This window comes from Poecilia formosa, unplaced genomic scaffold (assembly GCF_000485575.1).
Source record: "Poecilia formosa unplaced genomic scaffold, Poecilia_formosa-5.1.2 Scaffold141, whole genome shotgun sequence".
Classification (NCBI taxonomy): domain Eukaryota; kingdom Metazoa; phylum Chordata; class Actinopteri; order Cyprinodontiformes; family Poeciliidae; genus Poecilia; species Poecilia formosa.
In genome coordinates this window covers 461501-479350 of record NW_006800080.1, presented here as the reverse complement: position 1 = coordinate 479350, position 17850 = coordinate 461501, and the positions used below count along the sequence as shown (strand labels likewise).

General features: G+C 37.0%; 1 protein-coding gene and 1 long non-coding RNA gene across 16 annotated transcripts in view; one reads left to right on the top strand and one right to left on the bottom strand.

Moving 5' to 3' along the window:
- The window catches only part of LOC107837414 (uncharacterized), a 25461-nt gene extending 9435 nt beyond the window's left edge, over positions 1 to 16026 (bottom strand). Inside the window, exon 1 of the long non-coding RNA XR_001663434.1 lies at positions 16015 to 16026. This is a non-coding gene — a long non-coding RNA (uncharacterized LOC107837414). The remainder of the gene's footprint in view (positions 1 to 16014) is intronic.
- The window catches only part of kirrel3b (kirre like nephrin family adhesion molecule 3b), a 340233-nt gene that overhangs the window by 38807 nt on the left and 283576 nt on the right, over positions 1 to 17850 (top strand). For 2 of the 15 annotated variants that reach the window (XM_016676746.1, XM_016676744.1), the window contains exons 1-2: positions 7941 to 8055; positions 12655 to 12743. The exons of 11 other annotated variants lie outside the window; for them this stretch is intronic. The gene's annotated coding sequence lies outside the window, so the exon portion shown is untranslated. Of the gene's footprint in view, positions 1 to 7940; positions 8056 to 8961; positions 9030 to 12654; positions 12744 to 17850 lie in introns of those variants that run through there. 2 more of the 15 variants (XM_016676745.1, XM_016676755.1) reach the window with 2 other exon arrangements.

Below are 17850 nucleotides of genomic sequence, written 5' to 3'. Positions count from 1 at the left end.
CTTGAGTTTTAAAAACATAATACCTTGGGGTTTTTTTATTGTTTGTTTTTTTTTTTTGTCAGAATCTTAAATCCACTAGAATAAGTTTGTATTCATAGAGCAACTCCTGAGGTAAACTCATGGTCTGAATGTCCTGCATTTGAGTGTGTGTTGTGTTTATGTTTATGACAATGGGTGATATTATGTATTATATGTTTATGTTTTTATTCCACTGAGAAAAAAGCTTCATAAATGTACTGCATGCAAAACTATTGTGTGATATGGAAATATTTGTTTATGTGGAAAAGTCACATCTGTTGGACGTTTGCCCAAACCAGCAGGCAAACGTCTTTCCAATGCATTCTGTTCTCTTTTTTGGGCTTTTGATAACATGGAAAATAAAGTTACATCATCCAGTTTGTCAATCACTATTTCATCCTCTTCCGAACTTCTGAACTCGTAACAGTCGTTCCTGTCTGCCACGATTACTGAAAACACCATAATGTTTTTGCAGTGAGTGCTTTTCACAGTGTGTCTTGTGGACCTTCAAGGGTGTGTGGAAACATGAATGTCCCGCAACTCGACTTCAGCCTAACATTTCAAGCAACCTCTCTGAGAGCTGTAAAATCTCTAGGAGAGCAAAGTACTGATGCAACTCAAAATGTAATTGTGACACATTATTCATTCTTCCTCATGTATGGCTAATACACAAGGAAGCTGTATTTGTACTCTCAGACAAATACAGCTTATAAAAATTGTAGACGCAGGGATTTAAGTTAGTTAAACAATAACGTAGAATAAGGCTTTGCAAACTCTTTGACTTTATTCATACAAGAGAAAAGACAAGAACCTTGTAGATGAGGAAATTACGCATCAATCATATTCAGTCTTTCTGAGACTTACCTTTGGAGCCACCCTGTTCTGCACAGTTAATTACTGAGCTGGCAAACTCTGGGAAGGGCAGTTCTCAAGTTCTGGCTACAGGTCACTGGCTTCAAATAGTCGATTAACTGTTCTTGATACTTCACTGCAGACTTTTCAGATGTCTCTTAAATATGAAAGTTTGATATGAAAAGCTAAAAAGATACAAAACACTATTTTAGTCGATGAATCCATCTATCTATCTATCTATCTATCTATCTATCTATCTATCTATCTATCTATCTATCTATCTATCTATCTATCTATCTTTTCTTTCTTTCTTGTTTAGTGTCTAATTTTCTCTCTCTAATAACCAACCCCTTGTACTAAGCTTTGCTTCCTCCAGAGGGTCTGGAGAAACGATTGCGTCCTGGAGGCGTGGACTCTATCTGCTGAGGTGTTAAATTTTGCCCAATCACTAACGTTTGCCCGTGACGTATGTAATGTACCGGTTCGACGCTAAGAAGCTTACCAGAAGTTTCCTGCGCTACAAACAATCATCCTCCACTGTGAAGAGAGAAGTGCTGATCTGAATGAGTCGGCTGTTAATGTCGATTCAATATGTGGAAGTGGCCAACATGGACTGAACAGCTTAGTTCACTTCCTTTACTGTCATTGCTAAAACTACAGGCAGACCTTATGAAACAGGGCAGAGAATCTGTTATCTTTCACAACTTCTCCTTCTGTTAGCTAATTGGCCTGGTCAAAAGTTGACTGGAGACAATCTGAGTCAAGGAGAGTGAGCCCAGACTGTGCTGGAAGTGAGAAGTTTTTTTGAGCGGAATTGCATAGGAAGACAACAGCCAGGCTACTTCTCAGCCCACTGAGATCCATTTTTGTGGCATTCAGTTTTCAGTTTTTGTTTAGTGGTGTAGAGGTATACAGCCAAAGGGAGTGCTGTGTTCTGACAGCTTTAACTTAATGATTGCCAAGCATTACCCTATTCTGTAGGTCCTTTGTCCTTCTTTATGAAGACACCTTCAGAAAACATCAGTATTTCTAATAACATTTGTTTTATAACTACAGAAAACCAACTACAACTGAAAGAATGGTCTGGTTTGTTTGTGAACAGGACAAATACATTTTAAATATAAGTTGGCATTTGCCTAGAGAGCAAGAATTTGATCCAGCCATTGTCTTATCCAAAATTGAGGTCCTGTGTGTTGGGGAAATACACAGTCCTAGCCTAAGTCTAGGACAGTGTTTCTCAATTCTACTCCTCGGGGACCACTGCCCTGCACGCTTTAGGTTTTTCTCTTCTGCCACACACCTGACTTGAATAAGTGGGTGGTTAACAGGCAGCGCTTCATGTCATTCATATGAGGTCATCTAATGATTTGTATCAGCTGTTTTAGAACGGAGACACTTCTAAAATATGCAGGGGCGGCGGTCCCAGAGGACTGGAATTGAGAAGCCCCTATAGCTCAGAAATGATTTGTAGTTTCTTCAGGAACTTGTGGTTATCCCTCAAAATTATCTTCCATTGAAATTTGTCTGGAAAAAAGGGAGGCATTCTGCTCAGGTGATTGAATCTTAACTATCTCAACAAAATGGAGCACCACAACATCAAGGGAGGAAATCACATTTGATTATTGCGGCGGTGGGACAATAAACCAGGAGGGAGATTAAATGTTTAGATATGAGTTTGGCTCAGTGTCACTGATCTAATGTCTGCTACAACGTCTAAAAAAACAATGGTTATTGTAGTGTTTTTCAATACAAGTTATGGGGTATTTTTTTGTTTTTGTCGTGTCCTGGATGACTGAGAACCTATAAGTAGGTAGAAATTATGAATATCTGGGAAGTATCTGTCATGATCCCGTTTCTTTGTGTTTATTTTTGAGTTATTTCTGTGTTTATTGTTATCCTGTTCCCTGAGTCTCTGTCTCTGCGTCTTCCCCGATGATTGTTCCCAGGTATGTCTTGTTCCCTTGATTACCCCGCGTGTATTTATGTCCACCTGTTGTCTCTGTCTCTTGTCGGGTCCTTGTCTTATGTCTTACGTCTGTCTCAGTTTGTCTAGTTTTCCAGTTGTACTGTTAAGTCCTGGTTTACTAAGCTCCGTGTTCAGACTTTGTGACAGTGCTACCGGTAACTAGCCGTGTGCAATAGTTCTCTCCCGTGCTGCCTGTCCTGGACTGTTTTATGCATTATTGTCATCATTAAAACCATCATTATCATCACCTTACCTGGGTCTCAGCGTCACTCCTCATCACCTACCACCAATTCTTGACAGTATCATAACTTAAACTTAATGCTCAAAGCACCAGGGATTTTCTAGAAATGTATTGAGAGTTTATTTTGTAATTTTAAAGACTGTACATTGAAGATGGTGAAAAACGGAGCTGATAGCGAAAATTCAAGCTGGAAGACTCCGCCCCCTCCGTTCGCCCATCGGCGTCATGCTCATCTCCGACCTCAGCGCTGGTCCTCACCCGGCGCGTCCAATCATCAATCAAGCTCTGCATAAAAGGATCCACATCCAAGCAGTCAGCCGGTTCCCAGCTGCGTTCAACCCACCACCGCCCCTTCTCCACCCACATCCTTCGGCTCTCCAGGATAGCACCCTTTCCCGACCTCCACCACCAGTGTCGGGCCCCGGGGGAGAGCATCCCTAATCAGTTATTGGGATGTTCATCGAGTTCACATCAAATCTCAGCTCATATCAGCTACCGGGGCCCGAGCGCCAAAGAACTGCTATTCATTCCTGTCATTAAATCTTTTAATTGTTCCTTTTTCTTCATCTGAGTCTTTCCAGATTGAAATAAAGGTACACTTTATTTTTATTCTATTTACCGTCAGCTGCTCTGCTCTATTTCTCCTCTGCTCTCTGCTCCCACACACTGAGCTGTCAGCCACTCACAATGCTCAGGCTTTCCCTCCTTTTTCAATCTCTCTTCATTAACAGAGTTAAATGTGATTGAAATACACTGCTCAAAAAAATAAAGGGAACACTCAAATAACACATCCTAGATCTGAATGAATGAAATATTCTCATTGAATACTTTGTTCTGTACAAAGTTGAATGTGCTGATAACAAAATCACACAAAAATCATCAATGGAAATCAAATTTATTAACCAATGGAGGCCTGGATTTGGAGCCACACACAAAATTAAAGTGAAATGTTCCCTTTATATTTTTGAGCAGAATATTTGTTAAGGGAAAAAATTGTTTAAGTCTATCAAAGCAGTGCAGGCAGTTTTGCTAGTTTTGATTTACAAGGCATAATAAGGCAGTTTATCATGATTCAGCCGAAGTAAAGAAGTGCCAGTGGGGTGAGGGGTCTTAAGGATTTGTTATTAAAATATTAAGCTGAACAATTTGACCAACCAAGCTTGACTTCCTTTGTCTTTGTTTAGGGTAATTTTGGAATGTGAGCTTTTTTTGTTTATAGGAACAATGGCGAGTCAAGATAAAATAACCAACAAAAATCATCTCTTCCAGCATTTGCAGGGCTTAAGTAACCTGGCTGTCTATTTTTATATATTTGAGAATTAGTCGTAAATATTGTCACTTTCAAATTGCAAGGGATAAATTTGCAGTAATGTGACCCAGTAAAGCATATTGAAGGATTAGTGCCACAGAGATACGAAGACTACTCTTTTATTGCCAAGGTCACAGATAAAAGTAGGTTGTAAAGCATTGTTTGAAATCCTCTTAAAGAACTCAAGAAACAATTCTGTTTTGGTACAGGACATCATTTAATCAATAAATGTAACATTATTTTCTATTTCAGCAAAAATGTCCACATGAAGCTTCTTTTATATGCTGATATTTCATATTTTTTGAAATGTATAATTTAAATAAAACATATGCTTTCAAACACATGAAGTACCTTGTCCTTGACTTGACTAAAATTAGACAATATATGAAACTGTCGAACCATGGCTCACTTTATAATCTCCTCCTGAAAGTGCCTTTAAGTGCAGTGGTGCCATAAACAATGACCATTTTTTAAATGATAAGGGAATATGGCATGGAAAAAGCAATGTCTGTCTGTAGTTGTGTGCACTTGGCTCATTTATTAATTTATTTTAGTACTGAAGAAAGCTCCAGGGAGTTAAATGTTTTTAAAAAATCCATGATTAATGAAAGATTAATCATGAATTTTGTAGAGGAACAGGAAGAGTTGTCACTCTCTATTTGGGCCGGTTTGGAGTTGGGTAGAAGGAGGAGACAGGAAAGGGGGGAAAGGTTGGGAGATTGTGGGATGGTGGATTGGAGTGGATCTGGGGGTGGATGTCAAGGAGTGAGAGAAGGCAGGGGGAACTGCCAATGAAAATGACGGGAAAAGGGTTTTGGAATTCATGAGATGTTGACATAGCAAGAAGCCTGCAACACTACAGCACAGCCTTTGTTGTGTGACCCCATTAAATCAGCCATCACATTGTGGGCAGCACAGAGTCACAAATGGGATACAAAAGGCCTTGCTTTACTTTTGGACCAATACAGATACTATGGCGAATATAGCTGAGAATGGAGTAAAAAATTATGTCCAAATGTGATGTTTTGAAAAGAAAACTTTCTTTCTAAAATATATATAATTACTGGTGTAACAATCCAGTCAACTATATGTGTTAAACATTATTTAAGAAGGCCACTATAACAGTTTTCAAGGACGGTAAGCCTATTATGGCAAAGTAAGTCTACTATTTAAAATAATAAGATCTATTTTAAAGTAAGAATGATAGTTGTTCCTGAAACTGCAGTATTGTGTTGACAACAGCGCAGTTGCTTTTGAAGGCTTCTCATCAGGCTAGCTGACAACACCAAGTTACTAAAATACAGAATAAGCTTCTTGCCTGAATACCAATTTGACAGGGAGTAGGGTAGATAGAGAAGGGGAAGGGATGCAGCAAATGGCTTGAGACCAGGAATCGAACCCAGGACAGCCACTTTTAAAGTTAAAGACTTGCCAGTCACCTTGTCTGGTTAACAGAATGTTTTGCTACACCCATGTATGCTTTGCTCATTTTATTCTCATTTTAACAGCAGTTGAAGTTGTACATATCTGAGGAATTTTAAAGTGTTGCACAAACAATGAGCAAAGTGCTTGACTATTCCGTGTAGTATTGAAAACTACCCTCGTGAGGATTCGGTTTCTTCAAAGGTAAGAACTCCTCCAGTGAGAATTATTTTCACACCTCATTAAAACATTTTCAGTGCCAGTTGAAACAAACGTTGAGCAATAGCACCAGGAAATGGAAGCTGAAGCAGTTTGAATCAGATAATAACATGTCACAATCGTGCAATATGACCTTTCATATTTGACAAAATGTCATGTTTATTGTTTGTTTCAAAATTGTTTGCTGTATTATATTTTAATCGTATAAGCCACTTTAAACTCCCTTGTTGCTGAAATATGATGTACAAAGAATTTGTCTTATCTTGTATATTCTGCTAAATACTAATAAGTTTATATATTTTACAGGGTCAATTACATATAAAATAAAATACAAGATAATTTTAAAGAAGAACTAGATATTCTCAATTTAATTTGGTTTTATTATTTCTTTGCATCCACACACACATATTTGCTTAAATGTCCCTTATAAATTATACATTTGTACACAGATTTGTAGCCATCAACAAGCTTCTGGCTTAACGTGGCTGGATATTTGACCGCTCTTCTTGGTAGAATTGGTAGCACTAATTTAAACTAGGCTGTCAATCATAGCAAACACATTTATATTGTTGATGTGGAGGATTTTGGTAAGCTATTCCAGAAGCTTAATGTTACCCTCCTTTAAAAAAACTAGGTCTCATGTTCATTTAGGATTATCACTGTGTTGGAAAACCCAACTTGATAAAATTAAAAGTAGAAGCAAAAGCTATAGTATTTAAGACAATTTAACAAGCTCTTTTCCCCCAGTCTAATTGCTCTCCAGCATCCTCTTAAAGGCAATCATCATAACTGGCTAGTTTAATTTATGGTCTAATATATGGAAAGCTATTTTTTAAACCCATATTATTCATTATATTACCCATATTATTAAACCCATATTATTTAAACCCATAATTTATACCAAGTAATAAAAGATACACTGGAAGTACTATTCAAATAATTAGTGAGACACCTTTCTTGCAATAATTTCACATCAATACTTATGCCTTTGTGTTCAACCTTTAAAATAGTCTCCCATGTTTATCTCTCAGTCATAAAAATACAATGATATTGCCAATATCTGCGTCAGGTATCACACTTATTGCTGAATTTTACAGCAATAACTGTAAAATCATTTTGTCTCATTAAAATGAGAGACAAAATGAACAGACTTTTGAACAGCTCTGTCTCTTGGGCAAACATTTTAGAGTATAATAGATAGGGAAATGATGCGTGGAGTGAAGGAACACAGTGAAGTAAACAGGCAGCTGCTTCTGCTGGGAACTTCAGTGATTTCACAGTTTTTGGGATTTGTCGCTGGCAGAGTGTGGCTGATATCAGACGTACAGGCTTTCAATAAACAACTAAAGTCAGTGGTGTTAACTGCATGCTAATTCATTCTTCCTTCAGTGTGCTGTTTTCCAGCTTTCTGAGGGCTGGATGTAGTTCAGGTGCTGTTTTAGACTAAATCAACATTATTTAATTGCATCTGTACACATATGTAGCACCGTTTTTATATATCAGGCATGTAATGGTGGACTACCATCATTGTTTCGTACGTATTCTGGTTTTAAAGTCACAGTTTCTCACAGGTTCTCCTACCAAAGATAAATAAAAACATCAGATTGTTTGTGCTTTGTCCAGCAGAGAGAGAGAGAGAGAAAAAAGAATTGTTTCATTTCTTAAAGGAATTTTGTTTTAAAACTTAAAAAGTGTAAAAGTATAGAACTGATTGAAGATGTGTGCAATGATGTTCAGAAATGTTCAAACAAGAATTTGCACATATTTAACAATTTGGTTTTGATTGTGATATATGTTTAAAAACGTATCACAGGTTTTTGTCTAAATGACGTTAGAACTGTTTTGGTATTTTGACAACGTAATTTACCAGTTGTACCTGAATGCAGCATGCGGAGTTGGAAAAATCCCCTTTTATCAATGCGAATACTCCGATTTGAGGAAGTTTGAACTGTTTTTGCTACCCGTTGAAGCGGGCGATTTGCTCCCTCAGTCCCCGTATCCCTATTGCTTACATTTGGCTTAAAGCAGGTGAGTAATTCATTTAATAGCAGGGCGACGCACAAATCGCCCTGCCATTGCTGTTAAAGCTCCAGTAGGTAACTTTTATTTAAAAATGTGTGGAAGTTCACTGTCAATCTCCCTCGTGTACTCGCTGCTAGCATACTGTGGTTAGCAGAATGGTATGCTAGCATTCCGTTAAAACTGCTAGCCATTCTGTTTAGCATTCTGTTTAACATAAAATCGGGTTTCGATATGACTGTTTATATTTGCATATCTAACTACATTTGGACCATACCGAATCATACTTTAAGGTATCTGCATTTACATTCTGACTAGTAAGAAGAACAATTCAAGACATATTCAATTACAGTTTTATGATTCAAAATGCTTTTCAAGGTATCTCAAATGATGTCACTTGGGAAAACTCAGAAGCCTTTTGGAATACTGGGCTGAGAAAGGTTTTCCTTGAAGGAACTGAAAAGTGTTGCTCGGGAGAGGAATTAATTTATATTTCATACCTTTTCTCAAGGTTTATTGGCACCAATGACACTTTTCTCTTTTACGTACAAACATGTTAAAATTCTAGCCAGCAAGCTACTATTTTATTTTTTCTCTAAGACATTTCAGAGTAGTTTTTTTCTGTTGCTTGACTTCAAAATATTGACAAAACACAGGCGGTTTTCATCACAGGTTTCTAATACAAAAAGGGGGGGAGAAGTCGGCCTGTAAAGCATAATTTTCTTTGAACATAAACGCATGCACATAACCATATTCGCACATGCAAACACCGCAAAGTAAATGAACACTATCACATTGGAAATGTGTTATTTAAGGTCTCCACCTCATATCTGGTGTGAAATTAAAACCCATGAAAGCTGCCTAGATCTTGCAAATGAAAATGGAATAACATTCTGATTTGTTCCTTTCCACCAGTACAGCAAAGCATTGGTGCTGAGTGAAGTAGAAGACGTGCTGGGCAACAGTATAGATGAGAACGGAAGGTAATCGTGCAGTCTCCACTAGCAATCAGGAGGTGCAGAGGGCCTCATGGGGGAATGGATGCAAAGGTGGTCAGTGGCATGAGCTAAAGTGGAATTTTTCTTCTGCCTGTCCCTGCCATTGCTTGATGCAAGGGCCAGCTTGAGTAGAAAGACATACTGTGGCCTGGAAAGTCAAGTCATTTCCTCCTGCTGCCCTAATTCTGCCTGTGGCATAGCTCAAATCTGACACTGATCCCATATTTGTCAGAGGGTAAAACCTGGATGCTATTTGATAGCAAACCTCTGGCACTCTTTCTGGTCGACTCTTGACTGGAACTCAGGCTTTCCAGAGGTAGCATTCACAACGCTGAGCCACCTGAAAGACATCCCCACTTCGCAATTTTTTTTTTTCTTCTGCAGCACAAGAGAGGAAAATGTCTGCGGCAGTGCTCCATTTGATTTCAACACGGCACCCTGTGTGGATTTACCTAACAAACAGCAATGGGTAAAAACAAAAATGTCTGGACAGTGCGCTGTTCTACTATAAGAGAACAGAACTGACAAATTAGTCTATCAAAGCCACCACACGTTCTATTAGCTGTATTCACAGCCACATGTATACTCTCTGCTTTCATTTGCAGCCCCCCTCCATCATGTTGCTTCATTTATCAAAAGCTGAAATAATGTGGCAGGGATTTATTATCTTGTTCAGAAGCCAGGACTCATTTGCACAACAGAGGCCACAATCCCCAATCTGGCATTGATTTCTTTTGATTTATGTGAACCAAGAAGTGTTCAGAAAGCATGTTCATTGAGCCTGCCCCCAGCACCCACATATTATTTGTTTAGAATGACAGTGACATGGACTACGGTGACACACGTAAGCATATAAACAAAATTAATCAATTTACCACATTAACTAGCCTCATCGCTTGTTATTGTTGTGCACCTTAGTATATTTTTAGCTTGGCGTAATGCACTACTTTAAATATTTATGAGTGGAAAATCTGCTTGTGTACGGTTGTGTGTCTGCTCAAGAACATTTTCGAGGCATTGTCTCGTAAAATGGTAAACGCTTGGCAGATGCAGTTTACAAGTGAATAAGTTATTATTTAAAAAAAAAAAAAACTGAATGTCAAGGTGAGCTTGTCAGTAACAAAGATATCTGACGAGGAATTTGTTGCCTTTCATCTTTTTGGGCTGTAAACCTCTTATTGAACTTTCTGAAGTTGAACATAAACATTAAATAAGATATTCACTGCCTTTACTTTCAATCTATCTGACTGTACACACAAATATCTGCAAGGGAAGTAACATGTTTTTGAGGGAAAGTCAGACATCCTTCTCCCCTGGGACACTAGCTAATTAAATTGGATTGAAAAGTGTTCACACTTCACAAGGGACATGAAGTCCATTGTGTGAGTTCTTGGTCTAACCCAAGGAGTCCATCTAGTGGAACTCATCTTGGTGGAACTCAAAAAAAGTCCAAAAGGAGATTACTAGGAAGCACTTTGATTGGGTGGTGATCATTTTGATTCAGAAGGGCAGTGGTTCTGCTTCAAGTTTCCCCCGGATAGAGGAACTTCTCAGTACATTTAAACTGAGCCCAGGCTCTCCATATAGGATGTTCATTTTAACAGGTTGTTCCCAGGTTGATTTTGGTGTGTTCACCAAGAAGTAAATCAAAAGATTTGAGATTGAGTTGATTTCTCACAGTGACCTTGCCTAAAATAATTAAATATTTACAACTTCCCCCCTCCTCCCTCCTGTAAAAAAACCCCCCCTCAACACTTAGACTATTGTTTTTGTTGCTGAGGTCTGCTTGGGTGATAGCAATTTTCTTGTACGTGGGTTGGGATGGGTTATCACACATCTTATGACGTGATGGATAATGAAAAGACCTTATTTTTCCTGGCAGGTCAAGAAGATTTTTGCTTAGCCTCCTTTGTTCCTCCCACTTTCCTGTGCAGAAATTATACTTGAGAGATCACAGTCAGCTGTTACTTGCAAATGTTATTTTAATCACTTCGCAAGAATCATATTTGCATACTTCTCTGTATTGATATCCTTAGCGTTGTTCTGTTGCTTTGATGGTCTTATGCAGATTTAGTGGCCATGAGCTCCGTTTGAATGCATAATTCATAATCCTCTGAGATGGTACTGTATACAGTAGGAGAGAACACTCAAATGACCAGCACGCTGATCTCAAATCACAACAGTTGAACTTTACTGCACATGCTGTCAGAGGAAAGCTGTTGAGACCCAAGTTGAACATTTCCTCGCCTATGTCTGAAATGCTAATACCTGATTTCTATGCTATAACAGCAAATTGTTGGGTCAACGGGGTCTTTCATGGTTTGAATATTTGGTGTATCTCATAATAGGAGACCTTGAACTCTGTCTGAAATGTACTAAGAAATGTGTTTCTATGTTTACATTGTTACATATAATCTAATCATTGTACTATATAAAAAAAAGTAACTATATAATGCTGATCCACAGCAAATGACCTCTAAAGAAATTGCAATAACCCGTGAATATGGAGACCTACAGTAACTAGCTAGGAAGATCCACAGGCAGCCTTCACAAAACAGGAATAGATTAATATTATTGCAATATTATTCTAAAATACTTACCTTGTTCTGTTTGTAGTTAATTTTTTTTAATACAATATCAAGTTTTTTTTTTTCTTTGAAAAATCCTTCCTGTTTTGTAAAAATTTCAGAGCAAACATGAACAATAAATAACTGTCAGACAATGCAAACCAGATGTAAATATTTATGAACCTCATCTTGATTGTTGATCTATTTTGCTGTCATATTTAGTTTTTAAGGGATAAAGCTGATAATTGCTTTTTGTGTTAATTTCTAGCAGTGACAGTTGGTGGGTTCTGTTTGTCTTTTATTATACGTTTGTCACTGTGTGCAGAGTTGCTAATGCAAAATACTGAGTTCTCCTTAATTTTGGAGTTCACTGTTGTGTCACCTATTGAACCAATGTGATATTGTTTTGTATGTTTATGAATAATTTTAAAAGATAACTAAATTTAATTAGAAAAATAAATGACCCACAGAAAATATTAAGGCCTGCAAAATTGCTGCGGCAGCATTTAAGCCGGACCCCCACTCCTTTATGGACTGGTGCTGTTGCTTAAAAACATTCCTTCCTGAACGGTTGCAATCCTTATCCTAGCTGAATGCTATATACGTCTTACATTGCACCCATAGAATGCACCCATATCAGACAGTTTAAAAATTTTGATTTAAATGCAGATGCATTCACTATACCATTATACACTTTTAGGTGGAAAATAAGAACCGATCGCTATTTTTTTTAATCTCAAAACTCAAAATTGTATAATACAGCTAATTTAATGTTCAGTTCATTAAGGATCCTGCTAGGAACTCATTATTGCCACCATTGTTTTATTTAATTTCTAAATTAAAATGAGACAGAGAATAGGCCAAGCTGATTTGTAGACACGTGGGAGACGAGCTTTTTTTTTTTTTTTTTAATTAAATTTTCTAAAATAAATTTTAAATATAGTGTTCATGGGAATTTTCATTGTAAGGTCCTACTTGAGTAGTTTTTTTTTTTTTGAGACAAATCTCTATTCCCCTCTCCCAATATCTGACTTGTTTTTCAGTGTTGAAGAAAACTTCTCTGCCTTTGCTGAAAATCACCCGTTTGTCTGCATGCACCATTGATATTCTAGCTGCACAATCGGGTCACCAGGTAAGCCAGACTTCCGTGATTGTTTTTAGAATGTCTAAAACATCAGCTTCTTTAATTTAACACATTTATTTACAGAATCTCATGTCACGGTATATTGCAAGCAACATTTAAAGGCAAAATTGTCAGATTTTGCAAAAGACAAAATCCATAAAATAACAAACAAAAATGAGCAAGAGGGTGAATGTGAAAGTATGAATGTGGCAATGGTATTGAATAAGCTAGTATAAGATTGGTTTTCAGTTGTACAACATCCAGAGGGAGGGCATTCCAGAGTTGTGGATGAGAGCTGCTGAAAGATCTGGTGGTGGGCAGAGTGTATAGGAGGGAGTCAGAGATGGACCTGAGTGTGAAAATTGCAAAATGTAAATTATTCATACCAATACGATTATTTTTAGGATGTCAAATAATTCTATACCATGAGCATCATCGTGTCAGTACAGAAGCAAGTGCTTCTCAAAGATTAAAGCAAAAAGCCAATTATAACCAGGGCTGTTGTAAACAATTATTTTAGTAATTGATTAGTCTTTTGATTATTCTGATGCTTAATCAAATAAAAATTGTCTCATTCTTTAGTAGTTATATTAGCTGGTAGAATGTATGAAAAAGAAAATGCTAGAGAAAAACAATTCAGTTCTTTTTTTTTTCTTATAAGAAAACATTTTTGCTTGAAATGCAATATGATTCAAACATCACGTTTAGTCTCAAGTTTGAAGTATAAAAAAATGTTTGTCATTGGTGTGTGCTACTTGGAGTGTAGCAGAGAGCAAGGAGGGGGGATGAGCAGCGCTAGACAGAGTAGTGATTCACAGTGCAAAGACCCTCCTCTTGGCTCTGATTGGTTGTTTCTGGATAGCACTGGGAGAAGGCAGAAGAGCTTTCTTATCTGTCTCATACCTTCCTGTCACAACATAGTTGTTGCAATTATGTAAAAAAAAAAATATAAAAAGTGTTTTACAAAAGTTAAGCACTGCAGATGGAGACATCTGATGGAGACAGTGCAGTTTGCTATACTGGTGGTACTGCTTCAAAATATACATCCCAATCCTCAGAAAATATACAAAACAGAAGCTGATTAAAACCAACATATTTGATGTTTCTCATGAATATCTTTATGTAAGACACAGTTGTTTTATATATATACTTACCAGCATCCTTTGTAACATCAGAAACATGTTTTTGTTATTTTCACCCAAAGGTTGAGTGATTTTTTATTTTATTTTAGTTCCTTCCGTCCATTCAAACCCAAGATCTTCTTTGACATTTATAACGGTACAATAGTTGTGCACCATCTCAGTAATGGGCCCCGTCTTTTTCTGTATTGGCCTCCTTTCGTATTTTGCTTAATTTGTATTTATACTTCGTTCTGCTGGTATCTGTCAGTGTATTTTCAAATGTCCCCAGTCAAGTGCGTCTCATCTTTTGATCACCATATTTATTTGCATATTTACTCCTTGGTTTTCCCTGTTCATTTTCCAGAGTCTCAATGTAACTTCACAGATGTCAGACCTGTCTCATTTCTTCCTTGTGTCTGCCTTTGTGGTTGTCTTGAGTTTTGTGGATTTGGATTCCCAGTGCTGGCAGCACTTTTGGTCTTGTTTGTGTCAAATATATGCATTTTTTTCTCCTTTGTCACCTGCCTGCCTCCTACATATCCCTTTTGCATTTAGATATTTCACCTTATACCACAGCCGCTCTGAAACAATTTTTATTTTGTTTCAAGCACTGACAGGGGAGATTTTGTATTGGTGATTTGTTGTAATTATCATATTGGAAAATACAGAAATGGTGGCAGAAATGGTTGTTTTTATTGTGCACATAGCTAATTAATTTTTGAATATGGCTCAGTACTAGGCCTAATACTGATAAAAATTTTATAATTTATTTTTACTGTTAAGACTGTACCAACTTAATATTGTTACCTGGGTGCATATTACTGAGGAACATGTATGAAGATCCAATGCGCAGAGATGGGCAATTGAGAAAAGGGCAGAACAAAATTAGAGGGCACAGACATAAAGCATCCCTGACACTGGCATATCAGTTTTCTCAGCAATTACTGAAAGATAGCTTTTATTTCCTCAAAGGAAGCCAAGAGCAGGTTCAGCTCCGCTAGCTGTCTGCAAAATCAATCTAAATCTGGAGCCTACGGTAAATCTTGTAGGTTTTTCAGGATTTTTTTAATGACCTGCCTTGTTCTTTACATGGTTCACAATCTGATTATTAGTAGTGGTGTAGAAGAGGCTAATTGAAGTGTCACTCAGCTCCTAAGTATCATCTTATTTTCCCTTTCCTATGCTGAGGGGAAAATTATCTATTTGAATAAGTCATCAGCACTTGAAAAATGGAGATGGCTGTTGAATATTTTCTGAAGGCACTCTGAGGTTTGAACCTCTACTAATAAAAAGCCAAAAGTAAATCCGGACTGTTACGTTGCATTGTCCTCAATTGGAATACACAGTCGAACCAGATAAATATATACACCGTATAAAAAGACATACACTTTTTTTTATCACCGTCTTGAATTAAATGAGACCAAACTTTTCTTGTTTTAGCATAGTTACAATTACCAAAATTTATATTTTCCTGAATGCCAGAAAACTTGGCAAGAACATTTTTGGAGATGTTTTTTTTTGTAACTTTCCTCAAATCCACAGGTTTACATACATTTGGTCAGTATCAGGCATTACTGTCTTATAAACTCTTTGACTTGGGTCAAACCTTTTGGGTTTCTTTCTACAAATTTCTCACAACAGCATGCTCAAAATCTGCCATATCCTTCTGACAGGACTGGTGTAACTGAGTCCAATTTGTAAGCCAACTCAGAGTTCTGATCTTCCCAAGGCTTCTCCATAGGACTGAGATCTGGGCTTTGTGATGACTTCACCAAAAACATTTACTTTGTTTCCCTTAAGCCACTTTGCAGCAACTTTGGCTGCATACTTAGGGTGATTGTCCATTTCAAAAAGCAAACTATGCCCAAGGTTTTACTTCCAGGCTGTTGTCTTTAGATGTTGCTTCAATATTTCCACATAATGTTATTTTCTTATGATGGCATTTATTTTATGAAGTGCACCACTTCTTCCTCCAGCAAAACAGCACCATAGCATGATACTGCGATCCCCATACTTCAGTTAGTTTATGTGCTGTGCCCAAAACAAAAAAGCATTTCTAAAATTGTAGATTTTAAATAAATTCTCATCCACAGCAAAGGGAATCTTTGGGTATGGACTCTAAATTGGATAAATGTTGTTCCTAAATTAAAGCATTTTACTAAAATCAATGCTGAATGATTTCTACCATGAAAAATATCTTGCCAAACAAATAACTAAATGAATAAAACCTGTTGGTGACATATTTCTTAAAACAAAATAAACGATGGATCCCAGAATACCAATACATTTACATTTTCCTCTGCTAATGTATTTACAAAATCTTGGCAGAAAAGGCTGTGAAAAACCTGGGAAGCTGTACAAACAAAGTGATTTATTGGAAAAAGAGGTTAAGGTATAAAACAAACAGCATCTAACAGGATTGCCCACACCTGCTAAAGAAACGGTTGGCATCCTTCGTACCAGAGCGTATTCTATTACTTTGAAAATGTGATTAGCCTAGTATCAAGACCGAGTAATTCCTTAGTGCAGGCAAGCTGGAAAGCAATTGCCTTGGCTGTGCATTCAGTTAAGGAACAAAAAACATTAAAACATAAATGCATTAACAAATCCAAAAATACTTTCACAAAGAGAAATGTCCGTGCAAGAGCCTGAAGTAATCCAACAGAGTACATTAGTAAAGAATAGTGTTTTACCTTATGTTTAGAGTTCTTGGGCTCTTGAAAAATATGCAGTCATGCAGAGGAAAAAAGTTATCATGTTCTCTGTCCGTACAGTCAGTTTAATGTTGCCTTTATTAATTGCAGAAAGAAATCCTTTAAAGGAAAACATGATGGTGTCAGATAGGCTACTGCTGTTAAAAGTCCAAACAAGAAAGGGTAATAGGAGAGTTTCTTTCCAAAAAATTATGTCAGCTTTGCCTGCATGTCAGCTCCGGCTATCCCTGTAAGCAGTTAATTCACCACTTTCACCATTCAGGTTACAGAGCGCTTGATTTGACAGAGGTTTTAAATATTTTCCGGCAAGTCAGCAATCTAAGCTTAAGCTCAGAAGTTAATCAAGTTAACATGCTTATCTACTGCCTGGGCGATAAAACTGATCAGAGAGGCCAGGCTCTTACAGTGGAGGAACAATGGAAATTCACTCTAGTGTAAAACGTAGATGGTGCTGACAAAACTATAGCAAAGATGTAATTCTTTTGGTTCATTGTAGCAGCTGCGGTTTCAAACTGGCACTATTTTTTCTCTAAAAGACTGGATAGAAATGAATAAAAGTTTTCTTTAAAAAAGTAAAAGGAAAAAAAAAACTATTTCCTAAATAGTTTTTATTTACATTTCTTATCTTTCTTACTTCACTTTCGTTTCTTCAGTCCTACAAATTGGGTTCTTACAATGAAAGAAGCAATAAAGTAGGAAATTGATTCAAATAAAATTTAAATTTAAATTCTCCATCAGCCTTTACTATTTAAAAAAAAAAAATCAGAATAACAAAATATGTGTATTTGATCAGGAAGCATAAAGTAAAAAATTTTTTTTTTAAACAAAATTTTTTTTAAATTAAATGTTTTTATATTGAGTTCTTGGACTCAAATTTCATATGTGTGTATATTTTACACTATATATACATAACAGTGTCTTACCTGAAGACATGGAAATAAGTAATGGACAACTTGTCCAGGTGCAAATGAGAAGTGCTGTGCGGTGAGCCCCAGGTCATGGCGCCCTGGCTCGGTAGCCTTTTCATCCATGTCATAAGCCACAACAGATGAGGATAACTATGCAAATGTAAGCCACGGTCGGGTGCAGCTGTATATATTTTTGTAAGCATATAACAAAAAAACTGGAACTTATAAAAAACATTAATCTCAGTGTAATACTGACAACACTGACTATCACTCTTATGCTTTAGAAAAAAAAAAAAGACTTTCACAGAATTTAGTGAAGTTCTTGTGTAAGTTCAACAACAAGATATCCGTCTTCTTTTCTCTGCTTCTCCTT